At 47.5% G+C, this 23,019-nt stretch overlaps 1 long non-coding RNA gene across 3 annotated transcripts in view; it reads right to left on the bottom strand.

The window, feature by feature from the left end:
• Positions 1 to 925: 925 nt before the first annotated feature.
• LOC140394904 (uncharacterized) overlaps positions 926 to 23,019 on the bottom strand; it is a 51,094-nt gene continuing 29,000 nt past the window's right edge. Inside the window, exons 2-5 of one of the 3 annotated variants that reach the window (XR_011936070.1) lie at positions 10,737 to 10,850; positions 9,757 to 10,106; positions 6,150 to 6,274; positions 926 to 3,000 (exon numbers count right to left, since the gene is read on the bottom strand). This is a non-coding gene — a long non-coding RNA (uncharacterized lncRNA). The remainder of the gene's footprint in view (positions 3,001 to 6,149; positions 6,275 to 9,756; positions 10,107 to 10,736; positions 10,851 to 23,019) is intronic. The other 2 variants (XR_011936071.1, XR_011936069.1) reach the window with 2 other exon arrangements.

The following is a 23,019-nucleotide window of genomic DNA, read 5'->3' as shown; positions in this document are numbered from 1 at the left end:
GGACCCATGGGCAGGAGGGGCAGGAGGACAATGGAGATGACTCGGCAAAACTAGGGTTTATGATGAAGAGTCTCCTAATTACAAATGAGTGCGAGGTAATGCTGGGCATCTCTCCTCTTCCCGAGAGTACATCACTTATGTAATTCCTTTGGGAAGAAGTGACGTCACATGGGGTTGGAGGCTTCCCACTGCCAATGGCTTTGAAGGTGACGACGGCGCTCAATTTCTTTACCTCTGGTTCTTTCCAGGGATTAACAGGGGACCTCTGCGGAATCTCTCAGTCCTCAACACATCGGGTGGGATCGCTTTTTAGCAAATCTGCATATTCGAGCCAGGCAGTGAGCCTCACTCTAATGTGCAGATTCCTGAGGCACCTGAGGCTTTGGGATTCAACCCCTTTGCCTCCGAGATCTCAGGCTAGCGCTGTTCAGCACTGGGCCCTGCCAACAGGGACCAGACAGTCAGTCTCCCAGGGGATTAGAGGCCCCCGACTGCATGCTCTTTGGGCAGGATGGTGTCCTGGTACTACTGGTGCCACCTGGAGACACTGCTGTGCCACTTATCAATGCCACTGTTACATAAAGGTGATCAGTGCGCTTTGCAGGAAAGCCCATCATTCTGCCAGCTTTCTCTGGACGAGGATAGCCAGGCGCTAAGATTCACCGGCTTCAGTTATCTCAGGCTTCTCAAGAGTGCAGGGTGCAATAGACTGCACCTCACCTGGCTATACAGGCTCCATGGCAGCAGCCGCTAATGTTTATAAACTACCTGAGCTCCCGTTTATCTATGTACAACTGGTGTGTGACCATCACAGGCACAGACTGCACAGTATCCCATTGTTGCCAGTGTTGTGTTCTGCTTCTTCATGTAGCATAAGCTGCTTCCTTGATGTGTGCTCTGACAAAGGAAGGTTCAGACTTGCAGATAGGTTTAACACATTTATTGAACAGTTAACAATTCTACTACTTGAATTCGACTCTCCTGCTAATCTTACTATAGTAACTCAATCTAACTAACCAGATGCTCTAATCCATGCGGTGGGTGTGATGCTTCCGATCTGCCCCTGTCTCTCTGAGTGTTGCCTATGGAAAGAGACCGAGCATGTGTGCCCTGTCCTTTTATATGGGTAGCCCCCTTGTGGTAGTGTCACCTCTGGGTGTGTCTTGACTGCCCATTGGTCGTGTCCTATCTTACTGACCTATTGGTTGAATGTCTGTGTGTCATGGTGTCTCTGGTGCTCCCTCTAGTGTTTATTTAGTTCTAGTGTATTTAAATTAACCCCTTGTGTATTTACAGTGATGCATATCACCACAGCCATGACCCCTACATCATCAGTCACTCCCAGGTGCCTGGGATTTCCGAGTGGCCAGAACGTCTGTAGGGATTGTTTCTTGGGGATAAGAGGTCCTGACTGGAATGTTGGCTGATGACACCAGTGCGTTGCCCTCAGAGTCACTCCCACTCCCTGTCAATGCTGTCAACAGCTCCACACACTCCCTTACAGGGCAGACCATAGACCTTCTGAAGGTGAGCTCCAGCTGCCTGGAGCAATCATGTGGCTCACTGCAATACACACCCAATAGGGTTCCCCGCATCATCGCAGTGTGTTACACCCTTCACAATCTGGCAAAGCAAAGAGGCGACCTTTCCAGAGGGCGAACTGGAGCAGGATGAGAGCTCATCGGAGAATGATGATCCGGACGCCCAGGAACCTCAGGAAGCTGGTGGGAGTCGGCATCAGTGCGAAGATGCCGTGGAGGAAGGAAGATGTGGGAGATGTGTCCTCGATATCTCAATTGTTGACAGGCTCCATGAAGGATAAAGTTAAGTGAGGACACATGGCCACATCTCTCCCGTGAGGTTCCAGGCGGCATTGGTGGTTTCAATGGGATACCCCATTGACAAGCGGCGGGAAGATAGAATCCCACCGGCAGCGCACGATAAACACGCAGCTGGGTGACCGGAGAATCCGACAATTTTTAAGGCAGAGGTGAATGGATTGTTGGTCAGCAAGAGGGAGCTGGGTAATCAGGGGAGAGCTGGATGCAGGTTTGAGGTTACCATCAGATCTGCCATGAGAAAATTAAATGGCGGAGCAGGCTTGAGGGGCTGAATGGCCGATTCCTGCTCATTATTCATATGTTCTTCCTTCAGAGAATCGCAAACCTTTGGAATTTTCTAGAAAGAAAGAGTGGAGGTTGTGTCATTGAATATATTCAAGGTTGACATGTTTTTGGTTCGCAAATTGATGGGGAACAGGGAGGGAAGTGGCGTTGAAGCTACAATCAGTTCAGTCACGATCTGACTGAATAGTGAAGTTGGTTTGATGGGCAAAATGGCCTCCTCCGACTTGCATTTCTTAATAAAGCAGTAATTAACCCAAAGGTCTTTATCTGTGTTGCAGATTCTGAGGAAAGTTGTGACAGAATCATTGAACCGACATTTTGCATTCTCGAGCTGTGAATAACGAATAACCTGAACAGTTAATCATTCTTTACCAGCCAGTGGATTCACAATATAATGGCCATGTGTGTAAGGGGGAAATACAGTGAACTTGAGGTTTCTGAAGTTTGAAGGGGAGACCTGGGGCGGGATTCTCCGACCCTGGTGGGGGAGGAGCACCCATACCACTGGGGGCGCTCCACCTCGGGAGGCCGGAGAATATCGGGTTGGGCCCGTTAACGATATGCTAACGGCCGTTATTGTACAATTTGCACGCCCACACCAGCGAGCGGCATGGAACGCATTCCCGACACTCGACGCGCCGGAGCATGGCATTCCATTGGGCGTCCAGCGGCGACCTCGATTTTTGACTGACGCGCCATTCTCTGCCCGATCGCGCTTCCGACAGCGCTGGATGGAGAACCCATCCACAATGTTTGCCCTCCTGGCCCGGGGCTCCATGTCTTCCGATGTGAGCTCTGTAACTGCGGGCTCTTGTACAGCATGCCCATTTCCTGCAGAGTGCGCAGCTTCACTAGAGGGTTGGCAGTCGTTAGCCTGGTAAAGTAAATGTTCACAGATAAAATACCTAATGCGAATGTGTGTGAGCACTAATATCCTTTAAACAGCTGTGAGGTGACACAGACGTTGGAACTGGCAAATCTGAGCTTACTGGGGAGCCTTTGGCTGAACATTCAGGTGCTGGTGGCAAAGGCCGGGCTCTGTGTGTTAATGGGCCCAGTGAACAAAAACAGCCATGAAATAATAATCATCAATACCTGGGGCGAAATTCTCCCCCAACGGCGTGATGTCCGCCGACTGGCGCCCAAAACGGTGCCAATCAGACGGGCATCGCGCCGCCCCAAAAGGTGCGGAACGCTCCGCATCTTTGGCGGCCGAGCCCCGGCATTGAGGGGCTAGACCGACGCCGGAGGGATTTCCGCCCCGCCAGCCGGCGGAAATGGCGTTTGTTGCCCCGCCAGCTGGCGCGGAAATGGCATTCGGGGCGACGCATGCGCGGGAGCGTCAGCGGCCGCTGACAGTTTCCCGCGCATGCGCAGTGGGGAGAGTCACTTCCGCCTCCGCCATGGTGGAGGCCGTGGCGGAGGCGGAAGGGAAAGAGTGCCCCCACGGCACAGGCCCGCCCGCGGATCGGTGGGCCCCGATCGCGGGCCAGGCCACCGTGGGGGCACCCCCCGGGGTCAGATCGCCCCGCCCCCCCCACCCCCCAGGACCCCGGAGCCCGCCCACGCCGCCTGGTCCCGCCGGTAAATACCAACTTTAATTTACGCCGGCGGACAGGCAATTTCTGGGCGGGACTTCGGCCCATCCGGGCTGGAGAATTGAGCGGGGGGTCCCGCCAACCGGCGCGGCCCGATTCCCGCCCCCGCCCAATCTCCGGTACCGGAGACTTCGGCGGGCGGCGGGGGCGGGATTCACGGCGGCCAACGGCCATTCTCCGACCCGCTGGGGGGTCGGAGAATGACGCCCAAGAAGTTTAGAAATGACTGTGTCTGATATTAGAAAAGTTGATCTTTTCTCTACACCTTGCTATAACTGTAACATTATATTGTGCAGTCTCCCCTTCCTTCCCTATGTAATGTATGCATTGGTTATACAGCATGCAGGAAACAATACTTTTCACTGTATACCCAATACATGTGATAATAATACATGTGAAAAAAAATTAGTGGAGTGGTGTTTTATGCAGTTGTGTGACATCCCTGAGCTGTTTTAATACAGGCACTAACCTGCGCATTGGAATGAGATAGAGGGCTGTAGTATTAATTTATCAAACACTTGTTCATTGTCAATTATTCCTAAGCTAGAATCGTCATATTGAGTCAAATGGTATTGTTTTAACTCCTGCTGCACTGGCTTATTTATTTTTAACATTGGGAGGTTCTCCCAATGAGCTTGTATATTGGATAAGAAATATTTAATGGTTCAATATGAAATATGATTTTAATTTCCACGTGGAACTCGCCTGGTAACTCATGACTGACAATATCATGAATGAATTCCAGTTGGTGTCACAAGGCAGCTTAACATCATTGCTCACAGGGAGCGAGAGCACACCATTTATCACGCTTGCAATGTTTTGCAGACTTAGACATAAATATCTTCAGTGGTCTGTATTTAACAGAGTTTTGTACAATAGAATGGACCTGAACAGAGACCCTTTTAACAGGATGAATCGCTGGAATGCATGCACTGTGCACTCGCTGCCTGTAACTGAATGGACTCTGACAACCAATTGGCAATTGGTAACATTCAGCAAGCTAACCTAACCTGTCTCTGGTATAAGAAAAGGAAGTTTTATTTCTGGGCATGATTAAGGATGAAAAACTCTCCTGGGGATCGGGTGGTCCACACTAGTCCCCCAGCCTTCTCTTCCTCCCACACACTTCAAATGTATCACCAACCTCAACATCGAGGGCTCGGTACTGATTCACTGCCGTCTCTTTTACTCCTTTTCTACTACGTGGAGATGTTAACTGTTCTAGATCACAGTGTCCGATGAATTTAAATATAAATTGTGTTCACTCTCACGATGTCTGCCATACACTCTCTCTCTGTTCCGAATTTGGGGTAAATGACGCCATGGCTGGGACGTTCCTGGAGCAGATCCTGCTCTGCTCCGGTGGTGTTGCCAGGTTTGCACACAAGCAGTTTCCATCGCACTGAGGTTGCAGTGACAGAGGGGGAACAGTCCCACGTAAGTCCAGTTCCGTAAGTTATCATTGTTTTGCTTGCATTCACTCTCCCCACAACACGCATAGGAACCCATCAAAAGTAAAGGTTAAAATATGTTTTAACCATTAACTGTAGGATGCACATTGTACTTACTGCAAAGTTAAGGGCTGATCCAGCCTCCCCAACATCTTATTGGGTAAATCTGATTTTAATCTTCAAGTCACGAGATAATTTGTGACTGACAACATCATGGATGAATTCCAGCTGTGGTTACAAGGCAGAATCATACCTCACAGGAGGTAGAGGATGCAGTTTATCATGTTTGCAATGTTCTGCAGGCTAAGACCATAAATATCTTCTGTAGCCTTTATGTAATGGCGCTGGATGGTACTGAACCGTCATCCATGAAGCTTAGTGAAACGCAGCCAGAAGGAGAGGACTACAGACAGGATTCTCTCTCCGCTGACCAGAAGGGGTAAAGCACAAACATTGGTGTCAGGAGGCCAGGGCAGGGTCAACTGCGGAGGCTCCCATGTTTGACCAGTCCCATGGCACTGTGACACCCAAACGGCTGCTGTAGTACCAAAGGGCTTCCCATGATAGATCAGGTTACGTTGGGGATATATATATGGGTTCACTTTGAGTTGTCTACACAGCAGCAGCCACCCCAACAACATAATCAACAAAGGTATTTTCTGGGGGGGGGGGGGGGGGCTGCGTCATAAGGACAGGAGGTCCCAGGCTTCATTCCCATCAGTGCTGAGTGCGATGACATTGGCTAGAATAGCAACAACTCTGCATTCACTGGCCGCTTTGCTTACTGAGTCAAGGGTATCTGTTCATCATTACTGTCTAATAACCTCTTTTGAAAATTGTGCATGTTTGGATGACAGAATTGGCCTTGGCTGTGACGGCACCCACAGTCAAATAGCCATAACATACTCACTGCTAAATTCACAGAAAAATAACTGCAGCAAAGGTGATATTGCTGCCTGAGCCTGAGTACCTACCCCTCAAGGAAGAATCAGAACCTTCAAGAGAACAGGAATCAGTCACGGTCTTGTCCAGAGGAACATAGGAACAGGAGTAGGCCATTCAGTCCCTCGAGCTTGAAAACTGGCGGAAACTTTGGAACCTGTTGAAAAAAAAAATTATAGTCGAAACCTCTTCACTTTTCCGACATTTGCCAATATGTGCCATGCACATATTGTCTCTGTGGCTTCAATGTAGAGGATTTTTTTCCAAGAACCCTCTCTGACACGTGGGAGCAATTTGAACCTAGGTTGCATTGATACCTTGTAAGAATTCTCAATAAAGCCAGAATGAAGAGACGTGGAGGCATGTGGGGTGACTAAAGGGATGAAGCTTTGAACAGAAAACAGTTTGTACATTAAACAAGATTTAACTGTCACCATATTTCTGGCACATCGGCCATATTCCATGTTGTGATAATAAACACAGTCCTGAATTTGCCCTGCGATATTTTGGGTTCGCTTTTTAATTGTACCAACTCCTCAGAAAAGAGAATAATCAACCTGAATTGCCACTTGTGGATATTTAAAAATGGCCTCGCTTTTGATTATCCAACCTGTCATTTTGTCCCATCGCTTTACCAAAATAAAACCCGTGTGGTAAGAGAAAATGTCAATGTTGACGCAATTTGGCCATGCTACAGTCTGTATTTTCTGAGTGGCTCTTTTGACTGCGTAAATGGTAAGGTCCAGAAATCTAAACACAGACGCTGAAAGAGGTTGTTTGATGTAAACGGTACCTAAATATCTAAATTTAAATTAACTCATTGTCTGCTGAGTATTTGATGTTTAAACTCCAAATCACAATTAAACAGTGCAAATTATACCTCTTTTATTTCAGGATAAACCCACCACCTCCTAGTGAAAGCCCAAAATGAGAACAGTCAGAGGTAAATAGATGTGGAACTAGCTGATGTAAATGGCCTACTTGATTGGGATTCTTATTCACCATGGGGGACAGGGATTCGATCGGACAGCACGGGTCAGCACGATAGCATTGTGGTTAGCACAATTGCTTCACAGCTCCAGGGTCCCAGGTTTGATCCCGGCTTGGGTCACTGTCTGTGCGGAGTCTGCACATCCTCCCCGTGTCTGCGTGGGTTTCCTCCGGGTGCTCCGGTTTCCTCCCACAGTCCAAAGATGTGCAGGGTAGGTGGATTGGCCACGCTAAATTGTCCCTTCATTGGAAAAGAAAATGAACTGGGTACTTTAAATTTTTTTTTAAAATAAGGCAACAGAGGAACGGGCCAAGTAGAGAGGATGTGGGGAAAACCTCAGCAGGTCTGTCAGCAGCTACTAGGACAGAGACAGAGTTAACGTTTCGAGTCCTTTGACTCTTCATCATAACTGAAGTGAGGGAGAATGTGTTTGAGCTGTAGAAACTGCAGTTTTCAACCCTTCAGTTCTGACGAAGGGTCTGAAAACTCGGGCGGCATGGTGGTACAGTGGTTAGCACTGCCGTTTCACAGCGCCAGGGACCCAGGTTCGATTCCGACCTTGGGTGACTGCCTGTGTGGAGTCTGCACGTTCTCCCCGTGTCTGCGTGGGTTTCCTCTGGGTGCTCCGGTTTCCTCCCACAGTCCAAAGATGTGCAGGTTGGGTGGATTGGCCATGATAAAAGTTGCCCTTAGTGTCCAAAATTGGCCTTAGCATTGGGTGGGGTTACTGGGTTATGGGGATAGGGTGGAGCTGTGGACCTTGGGTAGGGTGCTCTTTCCAAGAGCTGGTGCAGACTCAGTGGGCCGAATGGCCTCCTTCTGCACTGTAAATTCTATGATAATCTATGATACCTTCTGTCAGTAAAGACTCCCCGCCGGTCAGAGAAACTCCGGGGGGCGGCGTGAATCCCACCCCGCCGCTCCGCGCCGGCTGCCGTATTCTCCGGCGCCGGCTTTTAGGCGGGGGTGGGAATCACGCCGCGCCGGTTGGGAGCAGTTGGCAGCAGCCCCCGCCAGGCAATTCTCCGAGCCCCGATGGGCCGAGCGACCGTCATTTCCTGGCCAGTCCCGCTGGCGTGAAATGGACATGGTCCATCACGGCGGGACCTGGCTTGGAGGCTGGCTAGGTGAGTCCTTGGGGGGGGGGGGGGCCACGGTGGCCTGGCCCGCGATCGGGGCCCACCAATCTGCGGGCGGGCCTGTGCCATGGGGGCACTCCTTCCTTCCGCGCCGGCCTCTGTAGAGCTCCGCCATGGCCGGCGTGGAGAACCCCCCCTGCGCATGCGCAGGAAACACGCCGGCGGTTCTGTGCATGTGCTAACTCGCACTGGCCCTTCGGCACCGGTTGGCGTGGCGCCAACCCCTCCACCGCCGGCCTAGCCCCCGGAAGTGCAGAGGATTCCGCAACTTCCGGTTGGACCGACGCCCGAGAGGTTTGCACCGTTCTTGGCGCCGGCTTTGGGCCATCCCGCCAATTGCGGGAGAATCCCGCCCATGTGCGTAATCTAACTGGGAAAAAAATAGTGTCTGTTCTTGGCGGGATTAGCTAGTGGCGGGAATGCCCCGCTATCCATCTCCAGCGAGTGGAGCTTCTCCATGCAGGAAGTGATTGTCACAATCTGTCAATCCCCTGGCTCAACCCCTGGACCCCTTCAATGGCCCAACTCACCTATAAGGGGGTCATTCAGCCCCTCCACCATGCATGCCACCTCACATGGGCAGGTAACCCCGGGCCTGATCCTCAGTTTTCTACCAGGGTATGGAATTGTGTGGAATTGGCAAATAACCAGGATCAGTGAGGGACAGAATCCTTCACACAACTCATACATCTTAGAATGAAAGCACCAGACACACCCCGATCAAAACGCGCATTGATACGCAGCATTTTGTGGCAGTATAGCCATAGTATTTATGAAATTAAATTACCTCGTGCCTCGGTATGTTATAGTGTTATCGTATATGCTGAGTTTAAAAACATGTTTTTGGACTTTTAGAAATGGGCTCATGTTTGATTATTTAACCCAACATTTGATCCCATTCCTAACTATGACTTGGAAAGGTCAAAGCGACCTCATTTTATATTTTATCCAGGATATAAAACTTGAGCAGGTATGAAGGTTGGATTCTCTGTTCCGGAATCTAAGTACTCCCACCAGCGGAGAATCTGAACATTTTCACGCTGCCGGTAGGAGCCACGGGGAGGCGTGATCCATCGATGCAAATAGACCAGCATGCTGCCCACATGCATCCTGCCCGAATTGTGCCCTCAATTCATCTGTCTTGCTCGTCAGACTTCTTGCATTAAGATAAAAATCATCCAATCCTGCCAAACTCCCTTGTGACTTGGCTGGCTCGACATTCTATGCCTTCCTGATTCACTTGATGTCTCCTCTAATTGTGGCTGTGTCACAATTCCTGCTGAACCCTCTCTCAGGGCCCCAGGCCCCTGCCAAGAAATTTTAACCTTTCCCAACAGCACTAGCAAACCCCCCTGCAAGGGCACTGGTCCCATTTCGGTTCAGGTGCCTGTTACAGGTCTCACCGTCCCCCAAAACGGTTCCAATGGTCCAGAAATCTAAAGCCCTCCCTCCTGCCCCATCTCTCCAGCGATACAGTCATCTGGACTAACCTCCTATTTCTATACTCACGAGCATGTGGCACTGGACGTAATCCAGAGATTATCTTCTTCGTCCTGTTTTTTAATCTACTTCCTCGCTCCTTAAATTCTGCTTTCAGGGCCTGAATGTCCTTTGTGTGGGATTAACTCTATTAATCCCCTGCTTCCTCTGCTGTGGAGCTTAACATCGAAGGAGTGCGACGAGGAGTGCCAACACCTGCTGGTCCAGAGATTGATCATAGCCACGCCCATCCCCTCGATTCTTCCGCAGACACATGAGGGTTTGCAGATGGGTGGGGTCGATGGATGACTGGATGATCAGGAGACCTCAGAGCATCTCCAGGGTACTGGCAGCCATCAACAATTTAAACAGTCAGGATCCTGTAGGTAACACACAAGGGGTGAGTTGCTAGTCTTTTAAAGCAGCAATGGGAGGTTCAGCCACGGTACCCCAATCCCGAGGGGAACACCCCGATCCCGAGGGGGAGACCCCGATGCTGAGGGGGTCATTCCAATCCCGAGGTCGACATTCCGAGTTCACATCCTTGTCACAAGTTGGTCTTCACTAGTCCCAGGGCTCCAGGCATACATACACCCCCACCAAGCCCAAAGACATTGAAAAAAGTACTTAACCTCCTTGCTCCCCATCAAAGGCCATGGTGCCAGGACTGCGTTTGCATATACTTCCACCAAATCATGTCCGGGTGACTCCTGGCTGGGAGGGATGGAGCATGTCGGAGGGGGGGGGGGGGGGGGGGAGGGGGAATAGAGATCTGAGCTTCTAACCCATTCATCGCATTCGAATTAATGAAAAGTAATTGTTTGCATGTTCCCGTCAACGCGGGACGGGAATCCCGCCGTGACCACCGGGCGGAACTGGAGACTGGGGACGGGTCTGTCACCCAGTGCCAATCCTGTTTTTGGGATTACACGGGATTCTCCTGCCTTAGTCTATGTGCAACAAGGACGTGGCCCACAAACCTCTAAACGATATATTATAATTATACTCACGATTTATGACCTCCATTTACAACTAGAAAGCCCGTGTTAACATTGCAAATGTGGAGTGTGGCGACCTTACACCCTTTAGTTCTGCGGCCCATTCCATTAACGCCCATTAAGGACCTACACAGGCAAACATTAAAAGCTTTAGAATGTATTAATGGTCTATTTGTAAAAGGTGAGAAGAAACCGATTTGCGAACATAATTCAATTGCGCGCACTGTTATGGCTGAGATGTTTTATGCAGTGTCTGACTGTCAGCTCTGCAACTGTTGGATTTGGTTTCATAACAAAAAAAAATTATAGTTCTGTGTTTTATGAGGGACTCAATTCAAAAGCAAATGGTCGAGGAGCAATTTACTGTTCCAATTAATAATAGTGGAGACACAACTCCTGGTAAAAGCTATTTCAATTCAAAACAAATTTGGGGGTCTGGAGCCTCAGCTGGTATTATATCAATGCTTTGGCACTACTGATGTTCAAATGCTTTAGTAACTCCGGTGTCAAGCTGCAATGTAATGGCTTGGATCGCCCAGTCTCCGGGTCCCCAGAGACCAAACATACCCCTTGAATGGATTCCTGGGAATTGCCCAGGAAGTCTGAACTTCCGATAGGTAATTGCCCCATTGCCCTGAACTCTCCAAAAAAGTCTCAAATTCTGAGTTAAAATCAGAGACTTGGATTTCTAACTTGGTGCCTTGATAGTTACCCAGGAAATGTTGGTCCAGATACTGGCAAGCACGCCCCTGTTCCTCTCCGAATTGTGTAACAGGGGCCTAAGTTCTCTCAAGCTTGTGATTGCAATGCACTTACCTGTGTTTGATGTGGTTGATGTTTGTAAACATTGGGGGTTCAGCATTTAGAGTCACTCACCCATGAAGGGAGGTGAATGAATCAAGGCTGCAGCTGTTTTGTGGAAGCTGTCAGTCGCAGCCCACTATTAGAAATAATGAATGTGTTGCAACCACAGGAACTGAGAGGTTGAAACACAGGTCACAGCTACTGTCTTTCCAGGAATGGACGCATGGTGCCTCCAGGTAAGTGTTACTGCTGTAATTTCCAGCTAAGTGTCACTGCTGTAATTTCCAGGTAAGTGTTACTGCTGTAATTTCCAGGTAAGTGTTACTGCTGTAATTTCCAGGTAAGTGTTACTGCTGTAATTTCGAGGTAAGTGTTACTGCTGTAATTTCCAGGTAAGTGTTAGTGCTGTAATTTCCAGGTAAGTGTTAGTGCTGTAATTTCCAGGTAAGTGTTACTGCTGTAATTTCCAAGTAAGTGTTACAGCTGTAATTTCTGTCACTGTCTCTGTCTGGATTGTTCTCTAGAATCCAGACAGGGGCCTTTATTCTGAGCAGGGTCTGTGGGGAGAGTCCCTCTAGTTAGGGTGTCCCTGTTGGGGGTACCACTAATTAGCGGGTTGTTGAGGGGGTTCCCCATGAAGGAGGTCCCTGACGGTGGTCCCCCTATTAAGCAGGGTCCTGTATGGGGTCCTCCATTGAAGGAGAGGGGGGGGGGGGGCTTCCCATTATGTATGTTACAGGGGAGGCACCTGCCTCACATGGGGTGGGGGGGGGAAGAGTTCCCCCATACTTCCATGGTGGAGGGAAGGTCACTCCAAAGCTTGTGAGGGGGTCCTCCATGCCCACGGTGGTGGTGGGGCGGGGGGGGGGGGGGGGGATAGTTCATTTATCTCACAGATCTGGGTACCTTTTCAAGATGGCATCCCGATCTCTGTTTGGTCGAGATAGCCGACTCCATCAGAGCCCGCCTCGCCAGAGGGATGGTGCAAGACATGCCCTTCCGGGTTCTCTGAAGATCTGGTGAGAAAACCTGGCTCCGTTTCTGGAGAGAAACACCTCGGTTTTCAGTCAGAACCTGACATTTTGCCATTATTTTGGAAAACTCCGCCCGATGACATTATGACTGTGTGGCAGTGATGGATCTAAGGTTTGTAAGATATGCAAAACTGTGACTAATCAATAACCTAATCTCCCAAGAGTAGAGCTTCAGAGGGCAGCACGGTGGTGCAGTGGGTTAGCCCTGCTGCCTCACGGCGCCGAGGTCCCAGGTTCGATCCCGGCTCTGGGTCACTGTCCGTGTGGAGTTTGCACATTCTCCTCGTGTTTGCGTGGGTCTCGCCCCCACAACCCAAAGATGTGCAGGCTAGGTGGATTGGCCACGCTAATTTGCCCCTTAATTGGAAAAAATGAATTGGGTACTGTAAATTTAAAAAAAAGGTAGAGCTCCAGAGATTTGAGAGATGGGTGAGAGGACCACTGTAGTGTCACCTGCAGGCGAAAAGCGCACTGACAGAACAATGTAGAAAAACTCTGGGCAGGATCCCCCCCCACCCATCCCCCGTGTGCCATGTCACGGAATCAGAATGGGAAGATCCCACTCTCCTAGTAAGACAAGGACCAAAACATGGTGGTGGTGTGAGGGCACAGGGTGAAGACAGATCGGGGCTGATTTTTGATGCCCTCCACAGTCAAAGAGCTTGATTCACTGCCTTGTTTATACGCGAGGATGGCCAATTACACCAGGTACTGGATCAATATCCCGCCTTGGGTCAGATCACCTCAAGGGCAGGTGTAAGGGAAGAATTGGAGAGTGTAAAATCCACACAAAACAGCCCTTAAGATAATTTGTTGCAAAGAAAATAACAATCTTTTAAGCTACTTATTTTAATGCATGCAAAAACAAATGCGGTGACTCACAACTGCAGCAAAGAAAGGTTGAGCTGAGAGTGGAATAATGTCAGTTGTGAGAATCTCACTCTGACAGAACGATGTCTGAATCATTTGGAATACAAACAGACTTTGCAATGAATGAATAAATGAATGAATGAGTGTGTTGTTTACAGTAGTGAGATTGTTCAGGAAATGACAACATATCGTGCCATGCATACTAGCTTAAAGATATAGAAATCAATGATTTATTAATTATACGAATGCATCTCTATCTCACACATGCCAAATAGTTTGTAGACAGACCCTATAAATTGTTCTTGAAGATTTGATCATCTATATATGCTGAAGATCACATTGTAGAAACATTGAAAGTGTTTTTACATCTGGCGATGTTAGTTATATCTTAATTGTCTAAATTAAGGTCAAGGATATACAGGTGGAAGTGGCGGGCATAATCTCCACCCATAATGAAGTTTTAATTTAATTTATTAATAATAATATTTATTAGTGTTGCAGCCACCTAAAATGGCTGATTCCCGATTAATTTGGCCAAAACTCGATGTAAAATGGCTAATGGGAAAAGGCTGATGGGAAAATCAGCCAACAGGGCACAAACGGACAGCTGCAGACAGAACAGTGTATTCGGCTCTGGGGAAGTCGGCCCAGATCGATACCTGTGACCATTAGCAGCACATCAACCCAGACATCTGCAGTTTAATCGGCTATCCCCGGGAACAATTGCTACAAATTAGCAATTGAATGCCGATCCAGACCTCTCGGCGCCTGCAGTGGCCGAGACAAAGAAAGGTGAACGACCACCCCCCGATCAAGGAATCACCCCATTATTGGAGAATATCGAACCCAGTGATTGGGAACAAGTCCAATCACTTGGGACCAGGGTCAAGGTCCGCCCCGAGAGGCGGGAAGCCCCTGGGAACTATAAGAGTAAGGGGCCAAGTTCAGATCGACCCTTCTCTCCCTTCTTCTCCTGCTCGCAACCTCTGCAAGAACCACCGACAAGAAACCGTAAGTTTGACTCCAGCGATCGCTACCCGATAGAGACTCCTAGCCATCGACCTGTATCAGCCTTTGAATCCCGCAGGCCAGACCCAATTCGATAAGCCATTCATTTCCCTGACCTGGTGGGCCATTCCCAAAGTTAAGTATTGGCCTGTAGTGGTAGGTGGTAGTCTAGAAAGTAGGATTATTGTATAAGTATTTATTGCTGTATATAATAAATGATCGTTGATTTAACTCTTACTAAGCGGTGTGCTGTCTTATTAATCATAACTGGAGCTTGAACCACGTGGCGGTATCAGAAAGATACCTGGCGACTCATGAGCAAAGGCGACAGAATTAGAGCTAATAAAACTAAGGCTAATAAGAGCAACAGTGTCACAAGTAGGCTTACATTAACACTGCAATGAAGTGACTGTAAAAATTCCCGAGTCGCCACACTCCGGCGCCTGTTCGGGTACACAGAGGGAGAATTCAGAATGTCCAAATTACCTAACATGCACATCTTTCAGGACTTGTGGGAGGAAACCGGAGCACCGGGAGGAAACCCACGCAGACATGGGGAGAACGTGCAGACTCCGCACAGACAGTGACCCAAGCTGGGAATTGAAACAATATTAAATCTGTTGAAGTTTTTGTACAGTACCCCTTTCAGAGGTGGATCTTTAGTTAATTGTTAATTTTCTTAATTTGGTACTGAAAAGATCACAAAGAGAAGTTTCCCTGTTGCAGAGTGGAGTTGGGATGGGACAGTTTTGGGGAAATCCCGTTGTTAGTCTGCTCCTGGGCCTGGTCAAGTGGCCATTAATAGGTGCAGGCAGTGAGCGGCTGATGGGGTCATTCGGCCCGACTGTCTGTCCCTCCTCCACAGCTACATTCACGCAAGAGTGTCCCGGGAGAGTGAACATGCGATGCCTGCCTGGATGCTTGAGGCCTTCCACAGCTGGTCGTCACAGGGGCTGGAGCGTGTCATCAATCCCAAGAACATTATCTTCATTTGATTTGATAATTTTCTGTTAAAGATTTGCTTTATATACAGTGCTCCTTTAAGTGGTGGTTGTTAGCTAATTTGATTATTTATTTATTTGATTTTACCCAAAAGAGCACAAAGAAATATTTCCCTGGTGCAGAATGGGGGTAGGGGAGGCTTTCTTGTTCCTAGACTTGGCCAAGATGACTGCAGGCAGCAGGCAGCTGGGGAATTATACAACCTGACTGTCTGCCCGAGTGTCCTTGAAGAGGGAGCCCCAGGATTCTGCGATACCCTCGAGGTCCTCCATGGCTGTTGGGCACCACAAAGGCCAGAATGCATCATCAAGGCAAGAAACGATGTTCTGGAATCTCCGATTTTGAGGCCAAGTGGCAACGGCGGTATGGGAACTGTGGCGTTTTATGACGGCAAAATCAGCGCCAAACCCTCACCGATTCTGAGACCAGTGAGGGGTTAGAAGCGGAACCGGGTAAAATGCCCGGCTCCCGCGCCAAAAACGGCCAGAGAATAGCCAGGTCCGTGGCCGTGCATGCGCGCGATGACGACCTGCGGCGGTCGCGCTGTGCAACATGGCACTGGCCGCACGTGGACCCGACCTGCCAGATAGTGCCTCCCTGGACACCCCCTCGCCACCCCGGGACTACCCCCCCCCCCCCACCCCCCCGACTGTGACGGCGCTGGACACAGTCCGCAGCCGCCACACGAAGTTCACTCAAACTGAGAGCACACATGTCCCGCGCCGTCGGGAATTCGGCCCACCAGGGGGCAGAGCATTGGGCGAGAGCCTTCAGGTAATGTCCAGAGGCCTTCCCAACGGGGTGCGGAGTATTCCCCGATGATGCCGTTTTGGAGGGGGTGGAGCATCTGAAAACAGGCGGTGTGCCTGATTCGGTCGTACAAAGGGATTCTCCGCCCGATGCTGATTACGATATCGGCGCCAGGCAACAGAAAATCCCCCCGACATCTTCATCAAATTAGAGTTTTGTAACAATGTCCCTTTGAGGGCTGTCACTGGGGTAATTTGTTTATTGGTTTAAGTGGCACACTAAACAGAGTATAACGAGACACTTTAGGGACACTGTTGTTGTGAGGAGGTAGATTCCACGAATGTTTTTCTCTGTAAATAAATCCTGTAAATTAAAGATTAGCTTTTAGTTTCTTACTTCACTAACTGGCCGTCAGGTGAGATAAACCAGACAACAGGAGACGGTCAGGATGGGAGTTAAAATTTAAAACGATCTGAAATCAGAGCCCAGTCCATCTGGAACGAGTTGACCCAGGTTTAACAGAGGTGAGATTTGGGTTCGGTAACAAACTAGCCCCCTCTTCAGAAAGTGAAAATTGCAAAGAAACAGCATCGACCTTGCAAAGCAGCATTTCCATGTCAATCATTTTCAAACAATGCATGAATTTCACCAAGAGATAATTTGTAGTGTCTTTGTGGTTGGTTAGGTATTGGGACACAGGGCCAGAAATTCTGTTACAATAATTCAATGATGCAAAATGGGCATCTCCTTATGTGGCAGACGAGACACGTGTTCAAATGTGCTGGAAACATGGGCCATGATTTTACGTTGATCGGGTGGGCGGGAGCCTGACCAGGAAGTGTGTGAAATTGTGAGAGAAGTCGTCGGTACGTGTCCCGACATCATCGCGCACTTGGGCAATATATCAGTCCGCGGGCATGCATTAGAATCGGACGCGCGTCTGCCAGAAACACTGAGAGCACAGTATAGTACTGAGAGGTATAGTACTGAGAGGAATAGTACTGAGAGCACAGTTTAGTACTGAGAGGTATAGTACTGAGAGGTATAGTACTGAGAGGTATAGTACTGAGAGGTATAGTACTGTGAGGCATAGTACTGAGAGCACAGTATAGTACTGAGAGATATAGTACTGAGAGCACAGTATAGTACTGAGAGATATAGTACTGAGAGGTATAGTACTGAGAGGTATAGTACTGAGAGCACAGTATGGTACTGAGAGGTATAGTACTGAGAGGTATAGTACTGTGAGACATAGTACTGAGAGCACAGTATAGTACTGAGAGATATAGTACTGAGAGGTATAGTACTGAGAGGTATAGTACTGAGAGGTATAGTACTGAGAGGTATAGTACTGAGAGCACAGTATGGTACTGAGAGGTATAGTACTGAGAGGTATAGTACTGAGCACAGTATAGTACTGAGAGCACAGTATAGTACTGAGAGGTATAGTACTGAGAGATATAGTACTGAGAGATATAGTACTGAGAGCACAGTATAGTACTGAGAGCACAGTAGAGTACTGAGAGATATAGTACTGAGAGGTATAGTACTGAGAGATATAGTACTGAGAGGTATAGTACTGAGAGGTATAGTACTGAGAGGTATAGTACTGAGCACAGTATAGTACTGAGAGCACAGTATAGTACTGAGAGCACAGTATAGTACTGAGAGATATAGTACTGAGAGGTATAGTACTGGGAGGTATAGTACTGAGAGGTATAGTACTGAGAGGTATAGTACTGAGCACAGTATAGTACTGAGAGCACAGTATAGTACTGAGAGATATAGTACTGAGAGGTATAGTACTGAGAGGTATAGTACTGAGAGCACAGTATAGTACTGAGAGGTATAGTACTGAGAGGTATAGTACTGAGAGGTATAGTACTGAGAGGTATAGTACTGAGAGCACAGTATAGTACTGAGAGGTATAGTACTGAGAGATATAGTACTGAGAGGTATAGTACTGAGAGGTATAGTACTGAGAGGTATAGTACTGAGAGGTATAGTACTGAGCACAGTATAGTACTGAGAGCACAGTATAGTACTGAGAGATATAGTACTGAGAGGTATAGTACTGAGAGGTATAGTACTGAGAGGTATAGTACTGAGAGGTATAGTACTGAGCACAGTATAGTACTGAGAGCACAGTATAGTACTGAGAGATATAGTACTGAGAGGTATAGTACTGAGAGGTATAGTACTGAGAGGTATAGTACTGAGAGGTATAGTACTGAGGTATAGTACTGAGAGGTATAGTACTGAGAGGTATAGTACTGAGAGGTATAGTACTGAGGTATAGTACTGAGAGGTATAGTACTGAGCACAGTATAGTACTGAGAGCACAGTATAGTACTGAGAGATATAGTACTGAGAGGTATAGTACTGAGAGGTATAGTACTGAGAGCACAGTATAGTACTGAGAGGTATAGTACTGAGAGGTATAGTACTGAGAGCACAGTATAGTACTGAGAGGTATAGTACTGAGAGCACAGTATAGTACTGAGAGATATAGTACTGAGAGGTATAGTACTGAGAGCACAGTATGGTACTGAGAGGTATAGTACTGAGAGATATAGTACTGAGAGCACAGTATGGTACTGAGAGGTATAGTACTGAGAGGTATAGTACTGAGAGCACAGTATAGTACTGAGAGATATAGTACTGAGAGATATAGTACTGAGAGGTATAGTACTGAGAGGTACAGTACTGAGAGGTATAGTACTGAGAGGAATAGTACTGAGCACAGTATCGTACTGAGAGCACAGTTTAGTACTGAGAGGTATAGTACTGAGAGGTATAGTACTGAGAGCACAGTATAGTACTGAGAGGTATAGTACTGAGAGCACAGTATGGTACTGAGAGGAATAGTACTGAGAGGTATAGTACTGTGAGGTATAGTACTGAGAGCACAGTATAGTACTGAGAGATATAGTACTGAGAGGTATAGTACTGAGAGGCATAGTACTGAGAGGTATAGTACTGAGAGCACAGGATAGTACTGAGAGGTATAATACTGAGAGCACAGTATGGTACTGAGTGGAATAGTACTGAGAGGTATAGTACTGTGAGGTATAGTACTGAGAGCACAGTATAGTACTGAGAGATATAGTACTGAGAGATATAGTACTGAGAGGTATAGTACTGAGAGGTATAGTACTGAGAGGTATAGTACTGAGAGCACAGTATAGTACTGAGAGGTATAGTACTGAGAGCACAGTATGGTACTGAGAGCACAGTATAGTACTGAGAGATATAGTACTGAGAGGTATAGTACTGAGAGGTATAGTACTGAGAGGTATAGTACTGAGAGGTATAGTACTGAGGTATAGTACTGAGAGGTATAGTACTGAGAGGTATAGTACTGAGAGGTATAGTACTGAGGTATAGTACTGAGAGGTATAGTACTGAGCACAGTATAGTACTGAGAGCACAGTATAGTACTGAGAGATATAGTACTGAGAGGTATAGTACTGAGAGGTATAGTACTGAGAGCACAGTATAGTACTGAGAGGTATAGTACTGAGAGGTATAGTACTGAGAGCACAGTATAGTACTGAGAGGTATAGTACTGAGAGCACAGTATAGTACTGAGAGATATAGTACTGAGAGGTATAGTACTGAGAGCACAGTATGGTACTGAGAGGTATAGTACTGAGAGATATAGTACTGAGAGCACAGTATGGTACTGAGAGGTATAGTACTGAGAGGTATAGTACTGAGAGCACAGTATAGTACTGAGAGATATAGTACTGAGAGATATAGTACTGAGAGGTATAGTACTGAGAGGTACAGTACTGAGAGGTATAGTACTGAGAGGAATAGTACTGAGCACAGTATCGTACTGAGAGCACAGTTTAGTACTGAGAGGTATAGTACTGAGAGGTATAGTACTGAGAGCACAGTATAGTACTGAGAGGTATAGTACTGAGAGCACAGTATGGTACTGAGAGGAATAGTACTGAGAGGTATAGTACTGTGAGGTATAGTACTGAGAGCACAGTATAGTACTGAGAGATATAGTACTGAGAGGTATAGTACTGAGAGGCATAGTACTGAGAGGTATAGTACTGAGAGCACAGGATAGTACTGAGAGGTATAATACTGAGAGCACAGTATGGTACTGAGTGGAATAGTACTGAGAGGTATAGTACTGTGAGGTATAGTACTGAGAGCACAGTATAGTACTGAGAGATATAGTACTGAGAGATATAGTACTGAGAGGTATAGTACTGAGAGGTATAGTACTGAGAGGTATAGTACTGAGAGCACAGTATAGTACTGAGAGGTATAGTACTGAGAGCACAGTATGGTACTGAGAGGTATAGTACTGAGAGGTATAGTACTGAGAGCACAGTATGGTACTGAGAGGTATAGTACTGAGAGGTATAGTACTGAGAGGTATAGTACTGAAAGGTATAGTACTGAGAGCACCGTATAGTACTGAGAGGTATAGTACTGAGAGCACAGTATGGTACTGAGAGGAATAGTGCTGAGAGGTATAGTACTGTGAGGTATAGTACTGAGAGCACAGTATAGTACTGAGAGATATAGTACTGAGAGGTATAGTACTGAGAGGTATAGTACTGAGAGGTATAGTACTGAGAGCACAGTATAGTACTGAGAGGTATAGTACTGAGAGCACAGCATGGTACTGAGAGGTATAGTACTGAGAGCACAGAATGGTACTGAGAGGTATAGTACTGAGAGGTATAGTACTGAGAGCACAGTATAGTACTGAGAGGTATAGTACTGAGAGATATAGTACTGAGAGGTATAGTACTGAGAGCACAGTATAGTACTGAGAGGTATAGTACTGAGAGCACAGTATGGTACTGAGAGTATAGTACTGAGAGCACAGTATGGTACTGAGAGGTATAGTACTGAGAGGTATAGTACTGAGAGCACAGTATAGTACTGAGAGATATAGTACTGAGAGATATAGTACTGAGAGGTATAGTACTGAGAGGTATAGTACTGAGAGGTATAGTACTGAGAGGTATAGTACTGAGAGCACAGTATAGTACTGAGAGGTATAGTACTGAGAGCACAGTATGGTACTGAGAGGTATAGTACTGAGAGGTATAGTACTGAGAGTACAGACTCGCTGGGATCCGATGTATATTCCAAACACTAGCGTGTTAGAATAAGCCACGTTTTCTTTAACCTTCTTGGTTGAGTCTATTGAAGTATTGCGGCCCCTCAGAGTGCAACATGCCGAATGGAGAGAAGTTGAATTCTATTGCACTTTCTGGAAATGTTTAATATGAAACGTGCTCTCCGTGTTTTATGAATAAAGATATTTTCGAAAATTAAACAATATCATGGAATGGCTACAGCACAGGATGAGGCCATTCGAGCTGTCTTATCGATGCCAGCCATCTGCAGGGACAACCCACCCAGTCCCAATCTCTCAACCTTCTTATTTTGACCACTTCCCAATTACCAATTCCCTCTCTGGCTGCCTGTCCTCCCGCATGATCACTGCCCTCCCTCTCCCAATCGCCCTACTCTCACAGACCAGCACTAAACCAATTTCTATATCCCTTTAGTTCCGGGTTTCCTGTCTCGCCGATGGCGACCCCCCTTGTGGCGGATTCCCCGGGCAGCGTGGCCAGCGGACAATTGAAAGTTGACATCGGCGGGACTGAATCACCCTGCTGCCCGTTAATGGCCAGCCCCGCCTCTGCCGCTGGAAAACACAGCACGGGGGGTGGGAGGGGGAATTGGCACGGTAGCACAGTGGGTAGCACTGTTGCTTCACAGCACCAGGGACCTGGGTTTGATTCCCGCTTGGGTCACTGTCTGTGCGGAGTCTGCACGTTCTCCCCCGTGTCAGCGTGGGTTTCCTCCGGGTGCTCCGGTTTCCTCCCACAAGTCCCGAAAGATGTGCCGTTAGGTAATTTGGACATTCTGAATTCTCCCTCTGTGTCCCCGAACAGGCGCCCGAGTGTGGCGACTAGGGGATTTGCAAGGTAACTGTTAATGTAAGCCTACTTGTGACAATAAAGATTATTAAAAATTATATTAGAAAGTCCTGTTCCTGGTCTTAGGATATTATGAGAAGGCGGGAGATTGCATAGAGTGCTTGCTCAGAATGCCACAGCGAATGTCCTGGGACACTGAGTGAAATTGAGTCTCTGAACAAAACCCAAACATGTGTGACAGAGACTGGCCTTTAGAAGGATCTTCTCTTTGCCTTTCAGGTTTTACAGAGTAAGGACCTACCTCATCAGGGAGCGAGCCCTCATCGATAGGGGCAATAAACCAGAAACACTTGCAGTCGGACGCCAGTTTGTTTTAGCCGAGTGCATCCTGGGCCTCAAGCCCCATTATGCAGGTCAATAGCGAAACTTTCACCTTATTCTTACTTGGGACTCCTATGAATCTCTTATTTTACAGCAGGTGTCAGATCTTCTGTCAGTGCATTAAAACTTGGACTCTGGAATGTCATCAGTATAAATAGTTGTGCAATGTTTATACCTAACCATCGACTGAGAGTCAGTGAAAATTCACAGCAAATGCAAAATTTACAGCTGTCATGTAAACATGGAGTTTTATTCCATGATAAACAGGGGTCCAGACTAAACAGAACACATGCAGTATCACCTCTCCACATACCTTCAGTACTGCACGACCAAATCCCACTGGCAAAATATCCAGTACAGGTGATGTAAATATGCGTTCCTATAAGTCTTCTGCATGCTATAGATCAGTGTTCGCACACCTGCCTCTGACAGAGAAGATTGCAAGTTCAAATCTCAGTCTGAATGGTATCCAACGATGTACTGAATGGCACATTGCCACAGATCTGAGACCCGCAGATGTGT

The sequence above is a fragment of the Scyliorhinus torazame genome, chromosome 18 (genome assembly GCF_047496885.1).
Source record: "Scyliorhinus torazame isolate Kashiwa2021f chromosome 18, sScyTor2.1, whole genome shotgun sequence".
NCBI lineage: Eukaryota > Metazoa > Chordata > Chondrichthyes > Carcharhiniformes > Scyliorhinidae > Scyliorhinus > Scyliorhinus torazame.
The sequence above is the reverse complement of the archived record's forward strand: the minus strand, read 5'-3'. Positions and strand labels throughout refer to the sequence as shown.